The sequence below is a fragment of the Opisthocomus hoazin genome, chromosome 8, assembly GCF_030867145.1.
Source record: "Opisthocomus hoazin isolate bOpiHoa1 chromosome 8, bOpiHoa1.hap1, whole genome shotgun sequence".
Lineage (NCBI taxonomy): Eukaryota > Metazoa > Chordata > Aves > Opisthocomiformes > Opisthocomidae > Opisthocomus > Opisthocomus hoazin.
In genome coordinates, this window is record NC_134421.1 from 3,200,308 (window position 1) to 3,212,895 (window position 12,588).

Here is a 12,588-nt window from a genome sequence, read left to right on the forward strand (position 1 = left end):
TGTTTTCGGAGCTGTCTGTTCTGGTTTGTCAAGCTTGGGCTTGGAAAGCTGCGTGGAAAGGAAAGGGCTTCCCAGAGAGAAACGCTTTCAGTGACTGCGCAAAGCCAGTTGCGGGCAACTCTGTCCTGTCTTGCTTTTGGTGACGTGCCAGGACCGTGCTGTCAAATGGTCTCCTGATTATTTTCCTCCTTTTTTTCACAGGCTGCAGTACAGTTTCCTGCCCAGCCTGGGTTACAGCCAGGATGGGGAGCTTTACCCTGCTAGCTGTCTAGGATGGCTGCTCTGCAAGAGGCGTGCTCATGCTTGTTCGTTATTTGCCAATGGCCACGAGACTTTTCCAAAATACGCTTTATCGAGTGTGAGGATTTTGTTGTGCCATGATGTAGATAGTGGTCTCTGGAGAAGGATGAGTGATGACAGGCAGTCTGGTGCCTTTCTCAACCCCGTATTTCAACAGGAGATGAAATGAGCTTCTTTCTTTCTTGCAGGAATAAAGCCACCCCCAAACAAAAAGGCAACCTGCCAGTTTCCCATACCCTGGAGAAGGGCCATCGCCACGTCGTGCAACATGAACCTCCCTCCCCACGCACTACCTTGAAGCGGGGACAACCTGGGAGCTGGAGCCCGGTGTTTTTTGACCAGGGTCTCTGGGAGCAGAGGGCTTTGTGCTGGGATGCTGCAAGCAGCACGCAGGTGGGCCCAGGAGCCGCAGAAGAGAAATCCCACCAGTGGCAAGGCACAGCGTTGTAAACCAGAAACCCTGGGTAAGCCTCTTCGGGATCACAGAATCACAGAATCACAGAATGGTCGGGGTTGGAAGGGACCTCTGTGGGTCACCCTGTCCAACCCCCCTGCTGAAGCAGGGTCACCCAGAGCAGGCTGCACAGGACCTTGTCCAGGCGGGTCTGGAATATCTCCAGAGAAGGAGACTCCACAGCCTCCCTGGGCAGCCTGGGCCAGGGCTCCGTCACCCTCAGAGGGAAGAAGTTCTTCCTCATGTTCAGACGGATGGCGGGAGACAGCCTGGCAATGGGAACTGGCCCAGTGCTGGGCCTTCATCTCATGACTTTGGGGAAAACACGCCCAGGCAGTGTCAGTTTTCTGTGTTGTGATTTTGGATGAGGAGTGAATTCCCCAGACAGCCCAGGGGACTGTGGCTCCCATTGGCGTTGGTGTGATGTGTACATCAGCCACGTAACAGGGAGACGGCGGTGGAGTCCTCTGTCCCATGCAGGCTGTCCCATGGCTGTCTGTCCCACCACCAACACCGGGCTTTCCCACTCCCGGCTGCGTCGGTAGGGCTCAGCTTTACACCTGACGCTTGGCTAAAGCGTAAGCTGCCGGCTGTGTAAATCTGGAGCCCGGGGCAGCATCCGGTTGTCCTGTCCTGCAAACCTCCTCATCCAGGAGCCCAGGCGCAGGAGCGCGTGTCTCCACGGGGCCGAGCCGTGCGGTCAGTTTTTTTCAGAAGGATATTTAAATCCTTTGAGAATGTATTGATTTTACAGTGACAAGTTGGGAAAATGCCAGGAATTAATTTCATTTCTTTTTCTTTTCCTAACGAGTTACCTGCCCTAGCCAGCAGTTAAAAGATCCCACTTTTGAAAGTTATTTGGTGCCTAATATTTTACATAATGCAATTTTCAATATGACCCCTACCCCCGCCTTTCTTGCAGTTAAAGTCAAGGGTGGCACTCCCCTTGCATTTGGGGGTGGTGGAGCTCAGTCCCATTTCCCTGCTTCCCTGGCCTCCAGGCAGCTGGGGTTGGGCTGTACTGGGGAAGCGGGGTGCTGACCTGGGCATTTACTTCTGGGGGGTCTCTCCAAGCAGCTGTCACAGCCTGTGGCCAGGGGAGGTGGCAGCAAAACCTTTGCTGTTTGGTCCTGGGGCTCCCGCGAGGCTTCATGTGAAGAGGAGAAATGCAAAACTTTTCAGAAATTTAGAGACACTGATCCGAGACGTCGCGCATCCCCACGTGGGTGCACGTGCGTCAGGGCGTCTGGAGGACAATTATGTTTTGGTATATTTTATGTCCTTATCACTCCACCCATGTCCATGTTGTGACAGAAACTGGTGAGCAAATACATTGCTGCTGGTGTTTCGAGGTTGAGAGCCTCCGGACCTTGACTGTAAGTACAGGTGATTTGTAATCTTGGTAAAACTTTCCAAAATTTCTTCCCTCTCTGGAAGGAAGGGAAGGGTGTTTTACTGACCCTAGGCAGAGGTGTCAGCAGCACCTTCTGGTTGTTCTGGCCGAAGTCCCTCAGACAGGCTGACGTACAGCACATTGAACGACGGCAAAGCAATTTCCCACAGTCCGATTCTGTCGATAGAAGCAAATCCCCTTGGGGCTGAAACACGGTTGCTGCAAACAAGGGCTCGTTTTCGTTGTGTGCATCACATGGGCAAGCAGCAGCAAGGCTGCAGGATGGAGATGTATTCCCTCACGGTGCAGGCACCATCCCTTTCTACATGGTGATAAATGAGATTGGACCTGCGTGGCACTTCACAGAGGAGCTGGGCCTTTGCTCTTCCTCCTCCTCTTGTCCCCAAGGCCCCCCGTCCTTATCACGGTGCAGCACCTGTGGTGGGTAGTGCTTATATTGCCTTTGTCGTTAACTTGCCTTGGCTTGCATCTCATAGCCAAATCCATCCCATTTTTCCTGCATGCTGATCACATTTTTCCCCACACCTCTGTGCTTTTGAGATCAACCACAGCTGTGCAGTAAGGTGGTTTCTTCCTGTAGGAAAGCATTGCCATGCAGTTGTAGTGGGAAGTGGCATAAGCTCTATCGGTGTAAATGTACTTATGCTGATTTAAAGCCAACCTCAGAGCTTTTATGAGCATAAGCCTCTTAATAAAGAGGGAAAAAAAAATCACGTGCTCTCCTGGCAGAGCTATACCAACGATCTAACTAGACCTAAGGGCACATTTACTTCAAAGTTAGGTTGGTTTAACACAGTGTGTGATTTCAGTTAAATCTTCCAAAGTAGGTGAGGACACTTCTATTTATGTCTATTCATACTAATTTTAACTTATATTAAGTCCATCAGGATCAAGTTTGAGCAAAGTTGAACGCAGCGTTACTTTTCACACTGCTGTGGATGGATTAGAAGCAATAGAGCTCAATCATCACAGTCCTTTCTGAGAGCAGTTTCACTAATAGAAAGATGCTCAGGATTTTTAACTACATTTGCCAAAACAGCCTGCAGACACAGGCACACTTTCATCAACGTGACTATGTCCACCTATCACCCAAATAGTCTTTAGACCGTCATGCTTGCAAAGTGGGCTGCTCTGGTTTAGTTTAGCCCAGCTGGGTTCGGTTCAGAAAGCCAACAATGATTGCTTCTGCGTAGACAAGAACTAAGAGAGCTCCCTGTGGTGGGTAGGTACAGTAACCCTGCTGTTGTACAAGTCCCGCTAGAAGTCCTTCTCCCTGCAGAAATCCCGTGGCTGGTGTCTGTGATGGCTCTTGCTTCTGGTTCCTGGGGCCTCGTGCCCCTTGCTGGTGTGCTGGCCAGGAGGTGCACATCACAGGGATGTTGGACATCCAACTCGGATACCCTTGCGGCAGGGGAGACAGCCGGGAAGATGGGGGCAGGGGAGACTGCCGTGCTCAGAGTCTGCTCCCACATGGCACCATGGACACCAGGGGTACATGGCCTTCTGGGCCCTCGGGGGGCCACCTGGGGACACCAGTGTCCTGTATCACCCAGCCTCAGCCATGTTTCCACCCTGGGCACTCTGGCCTTTGGAGCATCGCTGGAGAAAGCCGAAAGCCCACAGGCAGGTGCCGTACCCTTGCCAGTGCTTAGAGACTGACCAGCAATCAGCTCAGAGTTTGCACCTGCTGGAAAGCAGCTCTGTGGAGAGGGACCTGGGAGTGCTGGTGGACGACAGGGTGACCATGAGCCAGCAGTGTGCCCTGGCTGCCAAGAAGGCCAATGGGATCCTGGGGTGCATTAGGAGGAGTGTGGCCAGCAGGGCGAGGGAGGTTCTCCTCCCCCTCTGCTCTGCCCAGGTGAGGCCCCATCTGGAGTACTGTGTCCAATTCTGGGCTCCCCAGTGCAAGAAAGATGAGGAGCTACTGGAGAGAGTCCAGCGGAGGGCTACGAGGATGATGAGGGGACTGGAGCATCTCTCCTATGAGGAGAGGCTGAGGGAGCTGGGCTTGTTCAGCCTGAAGAAGAGAAAGCTGCGAGGGGACCTTAGAAATGCTTACAAATATCTGCAGGGTGGGTGTCAGGAGGACGGGGCCAGACTCTTTCCAATGGTGTCCAGCAACAGGACAAGGGGCAATGGGCACAAACGGAAGCAGAGGAAGTTCCAGCTGGACAGGAGGAAGAACTTCTTCCCTCTGAGGGTGACGGAGCCCTGGAACAGGCTGCCCAGGGAGGCTGTGGAGTCTCCTTCTCTGGAGATATTCCAGCCCCGCCTGGACAAGATCCTGTGCAGCCTGCTCTGGGTGACCCTGCTTCGGCAGGGGGGTGGACTGGGTGACCCACAGAGGTCCCTTCCAACCCCGACCATTCTGTGATTCTGTGATTCTGGCAGCTCCTGGGAGAGGCAGGCACTGGTAATCAAACCTTGCACTTCGGAAGGGAAGCTCACTCCTGGCGTTGGGCGGCAGGAAGCTGAATCTGTGTCGCAGCGAGACGCTGCAGCTATCAGCACCACCAGACGAAGCGGTTGGGCTTCCCACAGGTACGCGCTATCCTCAGCTACCACCGCCAGCTTCGCTGGGGCCGGGGAAGGGGACGTGACGGTGCAGAGGCCTGAGCTTTTGCTGCGCTTTAGCTGTTAAGAAAAGCCGTAGGCATGCTACCCCGTGTGAAGCAGTGTGCTCCTCTGCTCTCAGGAACTTCCACGTATGCATCTTTATTTATTTAGATCAAATGGAAGAACTGGTCACACACCTAGAAATATTCTACCCGAACAAACCAGAGGTGAAGGCTCCTCACTGAAAGAAAGAGTAGGGAAAACGCCGTTGTGACGTCTTTGAATGCACGGATTTTATTTTAGTGGCCTCTTCTTTCTCTTCTACCCAATATCCCCTCTCCTCCCATAACACATCTCAGGACTTGTCAGATTGATCATCTTCATTCTGTGCAGGAGGACTTTCAGTCCTTCAGGTCTCACTTGCTGACCAAAAGCTCAGTGCTGATAAATCTTTAGCAGAGGACACTTTTCTCCCAGGTGTTTCTCAACCACATGAGTTACGGTGAAGTGCACAGGACAAGCAACAGAAAAAACACTGAGCTCAACACAACTTGGCTGTTTCACAGCTGATGAATTCTTGCTGCCGGTATCTCCAGTGACATTATCTCACTAGTTCTCCCTGTCTCCAGAGTATTCCAGAGGAGAAAAAAAAAAAATGCATAGGCAAGCCCTGAACAAAAGTGCTCCAACCCAACCTATTTTTCTTTTGCAGGTCACCTTTAATCTCCTGCAGGGTGGAAATTCCTTTTCTTTTCTTGTACTTTTCAGTTTTGTTCTTACTATATTTCTTTTACATTTTTTATTCCTCTACCGTGTACTGCTTTGTTTGCGCTGCCAGCAGTGGAAGTGATTTAAAAATGGCCAGTCTTTGAAACAAGTGATCTCCCGATGAAATTGCTCCCAGGGGCTCCTAGCAGCTGCAGGGGCAAGTGGCATAAATGTAGATTTAAGACCAGTGGGTGCAGGCAACTGTAAATAAAAGTGTGAGCTGTGGAAAATATTGGACAGGTTTCCGGGGGAAGGGTATTTCAAAGAAGCTGTGTGCCCCGGGAGCATGGCTGGCAGGCTGTGGAGAACTATAAATGTGTGGGGCAAGACCTCTCCTCGTGCTGTAGGACTGGCTCGTCCCACCTCGACTGGGAGCGACTGCACAAGGTGCCCAGGACTGGGAGAAGCCTAGGTTCTGGCAGCTTCCCTGGGGAGCAGAGGCCAGCGAGGCTGGCAGGTGATTTTGTTACTGGGTATGAACATCCCAGCCAGTGCTGATGAAGCAACCCTAGATCCCACCAGGGGAGTTTTCAACAGGACACCTGCGCTGGGAGTCCCGAAGAGCACCGGTGGGTGGAAGCTGGGAGGACTGAGCACAGAAATTGTCCTGCGTTACCTCCCCTGGTCTTACACATTTTCCCTGTCTATACCTTACTGACCACCATCTGGGGCAGGATGGCTTGGGTGGCAGGAGTCAGACCAGACTGACTTGCTCAGGGAGCGAGGAGGCAAGGCAGCTTGGCTCCCACCACAGGTTGGCAGGATCCTCGAGGCTGCGGAAGAGAAGGCCATGCCTTAGACTGGGCTCAAAAAACCAACGCCTGCCAGACCTGCTGTGCTGGCCAGCTTGGCTTCACTTTGGAGGTGGTGGTCTTGGTGGGCTTAGTCAGAGCCAGCCAGCCTCACAGCTAGTAGCAGCTCTTCTCAGTGAGTGCAGCCCTATTCCTCTTTGCAAATTATCCTCGAGTGATTATACTTCTGCTTATTTTACAATGATTGTGCTAATGATTTTTGCAAATGAATTTTAAACTAAGAAATGGCTAGCCTGATTATTTGGCTGCTTTCACTGCTATCATCACATCCAATTGCTGTTATTCAGAAAACACTCTTCGCACTTGTGTTTACTCACCCAGATTATATGGTGGGGTTGGGCTCTTTCGCTGGATATTTCCCAAGCCACCAAAAGCTTTGGAGGTGGCAGCCCAAACGTTTCAAACGCAATACTCAAGCCAGCAAGTATCTGTCTGAGCATCTGCCAAGCTCCCATTTTCTGGGAACACGCTGGTGAATCAAAATTTAGTCTCATGAATGTTTATGGACAACAACCAAGAGAACAGCTCCAAATCCCACCCTTCCAAACAAATTCTGCTGCTTTTCTAAGGCATGGTCCCAAATTCATTTGGGCTTACCAGCCCGTGTCTGGTTCTAGCCAAGTATGAAGTATCCATGTCCTCTCTTTTTTTCTTCGTCCCACTTTCCTTTCTTCTGGGAAAAGCAGGGATTGCTAAGACTGATGCTGAGAGAAATTCTCGTTCCCCAGTGCCTTTGATACTCACTGCCTGCTTCTGCCTCTAACTCTCGCAACAAATGTACAGAAAACACGTGTTGCTTTCAAGTTCAGTCTTCATCCCTGCAGTGGAAATGGCTGCTTTCTGGCCTGCTTTCTCTCCAGGCCAGCAGTGCCTGAGGTGGGGAGATGGTTTGCTGTGCTTCCAGTGGAAGGAGGGAATGTCTTTGCCTATGGCACCTGGTGCTTCCAGCCAACCCTCTGTGGTTCTCAGCCAGGACTGTGTGGGGAGCAGTGAAAATGCACATGGTGGGCTGGTTCCCTCAGGCCTCGGCTCTGCACCTGCCCTGCAAGCAAACCGCCACCGACTCTCTCCGTCTTCTTATTTTAGGAGGTGTCACATCAGCAACGGGGCTTGAGGAGACATTGAAGACCAGGAGGGAGCAGTGACGGACAGGCTAATGCCAGGCACGGCGTGCTCAGGAAGGGGTGAGTCACGATATCGCTGTAGCTGGGTTTTCATTCCGCTTGACAAAAGGAGGCTTTGCTGCTGGCTCCCCACTGAACCTACCATCTGCAGGCACCTGCTCTACGTTGGCTTGCTTGGCCGAAGCAAACCCGACCTGGTAACACGGCATTGCATTCAAGAAGCCCTTCTCCCATGCGGTCCAGCATGCCCAGGGCTGTGCCCACACGCTGCCCGGGAGGCGAGGGAAGCGCTCCTCCACCCACAGAATCACAGAATCACAGAATAGTAGGGGTTGGAAGGGACCTCTGTGGGTCATCTAGTCCAACCCTCCTGCCGAAGCAGGGTCACCTACAGCAGGCTGCACAGGACCTTGTCCAGGCGGGTCTGGAATATCTCCAGAGAAGGAGACTCCACGACCTCCCTGGGCAGCCTGTTCCAGGGCTCCATCACCCTCAGAGGGAAGAAGTTCTTCCTCATCTTCAGCTGGAGCTTCCTCTGCTTCAGTTTGTGCCCGTTGCCCCTTGTGCTGTCACTGGGCACCACCAAAAAGAGTCTGGCCCCGTCCTCCTGACACCCACCCTGCAGATATTTATAAGCATTTCTAAGGTCCCCTCGCAGCCTTCTCTTCTTCAGGCTGAACAAGCCCAGCTCCCCCTTTCACCCAGAGCCGTGAAGAACCTCCGCAAAGCACCGCGAGCCTTGGCTCACCGGGCAGGGACTTGATCTCCCTCCCGCGAGACTCGGCTGGCAGCCGTTTTCAGTGGCTGCTTTTTCATCCCAGACAAGAGTCTCAGGGACAGATTTCCGAGGCAGATGGAGCTCACCTCTCCTTTAACTTTCCCAGCTGTTAAAGAAGAGGCACTGAGGCTCACAGAGTGGCGTGGGGAACACAGGCTCCCCGGCAGCGAGGGACCGGGGTGCTCTGTCAAGGCCCTACAGCTCATTTTCGGAAGGGATTCCTGCTGACAGCCTTTGCCCCAGCTCAGAGAGGACGCCGTTTCGTTGGGCTGCCTCCAGCCTGCGTGCGATCCTCCCACTCAGCTTTCAAACCCTTCTGGGTTTACCCAGCAAAAATAATTTTTTCTCCATTTTTCCCTCTCGCCAGCCCTGCCAGCCCTCCGCACCACTGTCTTCCTCCTTTAATGGCCAAAATAACCTGGTGGGGGTCGTACTGCCTGCTCCATGCTCCTCTAGCACCCGCTTAGCCTTTAAACATAGCCTGTTGGCAGGGTATTAGCACAGGTGGAGATGGGACCCCAGCAAAGATGCATGCTGCCTTTGAGAGAGACATCTCCGTGCTCCCAGTGGATGCAAATCATTTTGGGCCCCAGAAAGAAAAAGAGAAAGGAAATAAAGGATCCACAAAACCCCTTTTAGAGCCAATGACAAGATTTACGTGATAAGCAACTGGTCACTCACAGGTGGCTCCTTTCCTTGGCTGGTGACCAGCAGCTGACACTTCAAACAAGAAATATCCCTCTTCCTCTGCCTTCCCCCTCCACCCCAAAAGCCTGACCCGCAGCCAGTAGTGCACCTGAGCGGTGACACCATGGTGTCCTTTGGGACGGTGTCTCCCGAGCCCTGCCTGCCCCGTCACCCCTTCGCAGGGCTGCGCTGTTGCCAGCCTGGCCCCGTGCAAGGGCTGTGTGAAAGCAGGAGAGGCCCATGGACAGACGCCCAACCTCCGCGCCGTGCATGGCGTGCCGGACCTCCGCATCCTCTGCGTGGCTGCAGCCAGCCCTGCTGATGGAGGAGATGGAGACCACTGCCTGACTGCGAACACGGAGGGCAGGGGGTGTGCACAATGCCTTTAGCATAGTCTCTTAGGTACTGCTACAGCAAGAACTGCTGCGGCAGCATGGGTGCAACCAACCCCATGCAACCCACTCACCTCCTGCCTCCCCCATTTTTGGGCACCAGGCCCTTTGCCCGTGCTCCTGCCCTCCCTCCTGCCCATGCCCTTGGAGCCTCTTCTCTCCCAGTGTGTTTTTCCAGTGGCTCTGGGTACCCCCCCGCCCCACACCCGCGACATGCAGGGTGTTGATTTGACTGGACGTGAGCTCAAAGCTCATTAAGGGCTCATCAATATGGGCAATGAGGAGCTGCGTGGGGTGAGGCAGGGGGAGAGGGGCCCCGCGGCGGGAGGGCCTCATAGCTCCCCTCCGCGCGCGGGAGCAGGTCAGTATGTGCCTCCCCAGCCTGGTGTCTCCGTGAGGAGCTCTGCGCACCCCGAGGACCCACAACCGGCCAGCACCGCGAGGTAGGTGTGTCCATGGGGACAGCAGTGTATGGTCTTGGGGACGTGAGCGCTGGGGTTGGAGCCTGAAGAAGAGAAGGCTGCAAGGGGACTTAATACATACTTACAAATATCTGCAGGGTGGGTGTCAGGAGGATGGGGCCAAGCTCTTTTCAGTAGTGCCCAGCGACAGGACAAGGGGCAACGGGCACAAACTGAAGCAGAGGAAGCTCCAGCTGAACAGGAGGAAGAACTTCTTCCCTCTGAGGGTGACGGAGACCTGGCACAGGCTGCCCAGGGAGGTTGTGGAGTCTCCTTCTCTGGAGATATTCAAGACCCGCCTGGACAAGGTCCTGTGCAGCCTGCTCTGGGTGACCCTGCTTCGGCAGGGGGGTTGGACTGGGTGACCCACAGAGGTCCCTTCCAACCCCTACCATGCTGTGATTCTGTGATTCTGAGAAAGGAGCATTGCAGTGGTTTTGGGAAGAGCCGCCTGCCTGCATGAGCATCATGGGGAAGGGCTGCTGCGGGTGCTGAGCTCTCTTCCATCCACGCTGGGTTGCATGCAGGGCTGAGGGGCTCAGCACCCCGAGGACAAGGCTGGATGAAGGACAGTTTCTGCCTCCCAAAAGGCGCTGCAGAGGTGAGCAAACAGGGCAGACCTGCCTGCCTGGCGCTCGGTTGGAACAGTGAAGCGGGCATGCTGCCCAAAGCAGGAGCAGATGTTGTCTATGCTTTACTGTCAGCTGCACCACTGAGACACCTAAATGTCTTCTGCCAGTTGCCGTTGCAATTCCCATTGCAATGTCCCCTTGGTCAAGTAGAGATGCCAAAACCCGTTTTAGAGCCAATGACAAGATTTACATGCTAAGCAACTGGTCATTCACACGTGGCTCCTTTCCTTGGCTGGTGGCCAGTAGCTGACACTTCAAACGAGAAATACCCCTCTTCCTCTGCTTTCCCCCTCCACCCCAAAAGCCTGAAGGACAGCAGTGTCCTTCCCAGCTGTCACCACCACGTGGATTCCTCTCGGTGTTAACGGGCAGCTGCAGCAACCAGCTTCCACTTCAAAACCCCCTCACTCCGAGCAAAAGCCCGGGCTGGGGAGGGTGTTTCTGCTGCAGCGGAGCAGCAGAGCATGAGCCCCTCACTCTGTTCCGGGCGAGGGCAAGGCGGAGGATGGTGGCTCTGGAACAGCACCCAGGAATGGTACTGGGGCCTCAAGTGTGGAAAGCTTCTCACAGTGCCTTTGGGCTGGTGTGAGATGTAGCAAGCTTACGTGATGGCTCAGTAAAGGCACTGTAACTAAGGCACTTAGGTGAAACCCTGGGCAGGTTTCCCTGGTCAGGGGTCTCCACTGAGGAGGACTCTGGGGACAGGCGAGGTGACATCCATAGGAGAGGAATCGGTGCAGCTGCCTCTGCCTGGAGCTCGGCCTGCCCTTCCCAGCGTTGTGTGCTGCAGTCCCAAGGATCAGCCTGAGACAAAGCACTTCAGGCTCTCAGCATCCCTTTGCAGAGGTCCTGCAAACTCCGGCAGTCTCTGTCAGTGGAGCTGAGCTTCCCTGCCTGTAAAACTGCCGGGGTGTTTCAGAGGGCTATATCTGTGCCCTTCCTTCCTATTTGTCTCCAAAAGACTCTGACTCCAAAGGAGGTGCCCTCACTCCCTAGGTGAAGCCCTCCCCATCCCTCCTCTGTCCCCAGGGCACTGGAGAACTGGCCAAACTCCTCTGCTCCCTCCCACCTTCTCCCTGCTCCCCAGCTCCCATCAGCACTGCTTGGAGGAAGAGACAGCCGCAGCCTGACCACAAAAGGCTCCCCAGTTCCATGCTTGCCTTGCTGTGGTTCTACCAGTTTCTGGTGGAGACCTCCAGCACATTCAGTATTGGTTCTCCTCCCTCCAAGAGAAGCTCTGCCACAGTCTGGGATTTTGTGCTGAGGCGACCAAAAATCAGGCTGAAGACATGCAGCTGCAAGGGTGTTTTCTTCTGGAGAAACTTGATGGGCCCAAGGAACAAACAGCTAATGTCCTTATACTGCGGGATGGACCTCCCCACAACGCTGGGTCGTGCTCGCCGGGGATACAGCACAAGTGAGAGCTGCATCTGGCCCCTGTGGAGAAGCTCACACAGTAAAGGCTGTGCCTGGCCCTGGAGAGTCAGGATCCACACCCTGGTACGAGCTGGCTGTGTGAGCTGCGGCTGAGGCACGGGGACAACAGCCTTTCCTTCACCTGCCTCATCTCCTGGTACCACAAGCCCTGGAGAAGAGCTGCTCATCTGCACCGCTGTGTAACACAGCACAAGAAGCAGGGAGAGGAGAAGGAAGCTCTGAGTGTTAAAGTGGTAGAAATAAAGATGCCGAGCTAGTTGCAGGCTGATCCTAGGCAGCAGGGGATGATGCCCTTACTGAAAAATGAGCACATTTTCTGGGCTGCTTCAAGGAAAACCTCAGCCAAGGGGCTGCTGGCTAACCATGCCCGTGCGTGGTTCCTGCAGAGGGAGCTGGATCTGCCGTTCTCTATTTTCCACCCCAAAAAAACGCACGAACAAGTGGAGCCTTGCGGCAGCCTCGGGGCTCTGGAGTATGATTTCCTCTCTGTTCTCATGGAGAACGAGAACAAAGAGTTTGGCATCCGAAAGTGGGACGCAGATTTCCTCTCCGGCTTGGCTGCGCCGCAGCAGGAAAACTACGTTGCCCTTTGCATGGTGAGGCTCTGGTCTTTCTCAGAGCTGAACACGCGTGCCGGAGCGGTGCCAGGCAGCTTCACACGTGCCGCGGTTTTTGATGAGCTCCTGGGGACCGATGCAGCGCTCGGTCGCTGCCGTGACCCTGCCCAGAAGGAGCAGGGGGGAGGTCTGCGTTTTGTGCCCTCCTTCTCCTAT

General features: G+C 54.2%; 1 protein-coding gene across 4 annotated transcripts in view; it reads left to right on the forward strand.

Moving 5' to 3' along the window:
• Positions 1 to 490: 490 nt before the first annotated feature.
• LOC104330263 (sodium- and chloride-dependent GABA transporter 1) overlaps positions 491 to 12,588 on the forward strand; it is a 51,907-nt gene continuing 39,809 nt past the window's right edge. The window contains exons 1-3 of one of the 4 annotated variants that reach the window (XM_075429599.1): positions 491 to 764; positions 4,560 to 4,709; positions 7,391 to 7,488. The gene's annotated coding sequence lies outside the window, so the exon portion shown is untranslated. The remainder of the gene's footprint in view (positions 765 to 4,559; positions 4,710 to 7,390; positions 7,489 to 12,588) is intronic. The other 3 variants (XM_075429600.1, XM_075429601.1, XM_075429602.1) reach the window with 3 other exon arrangements.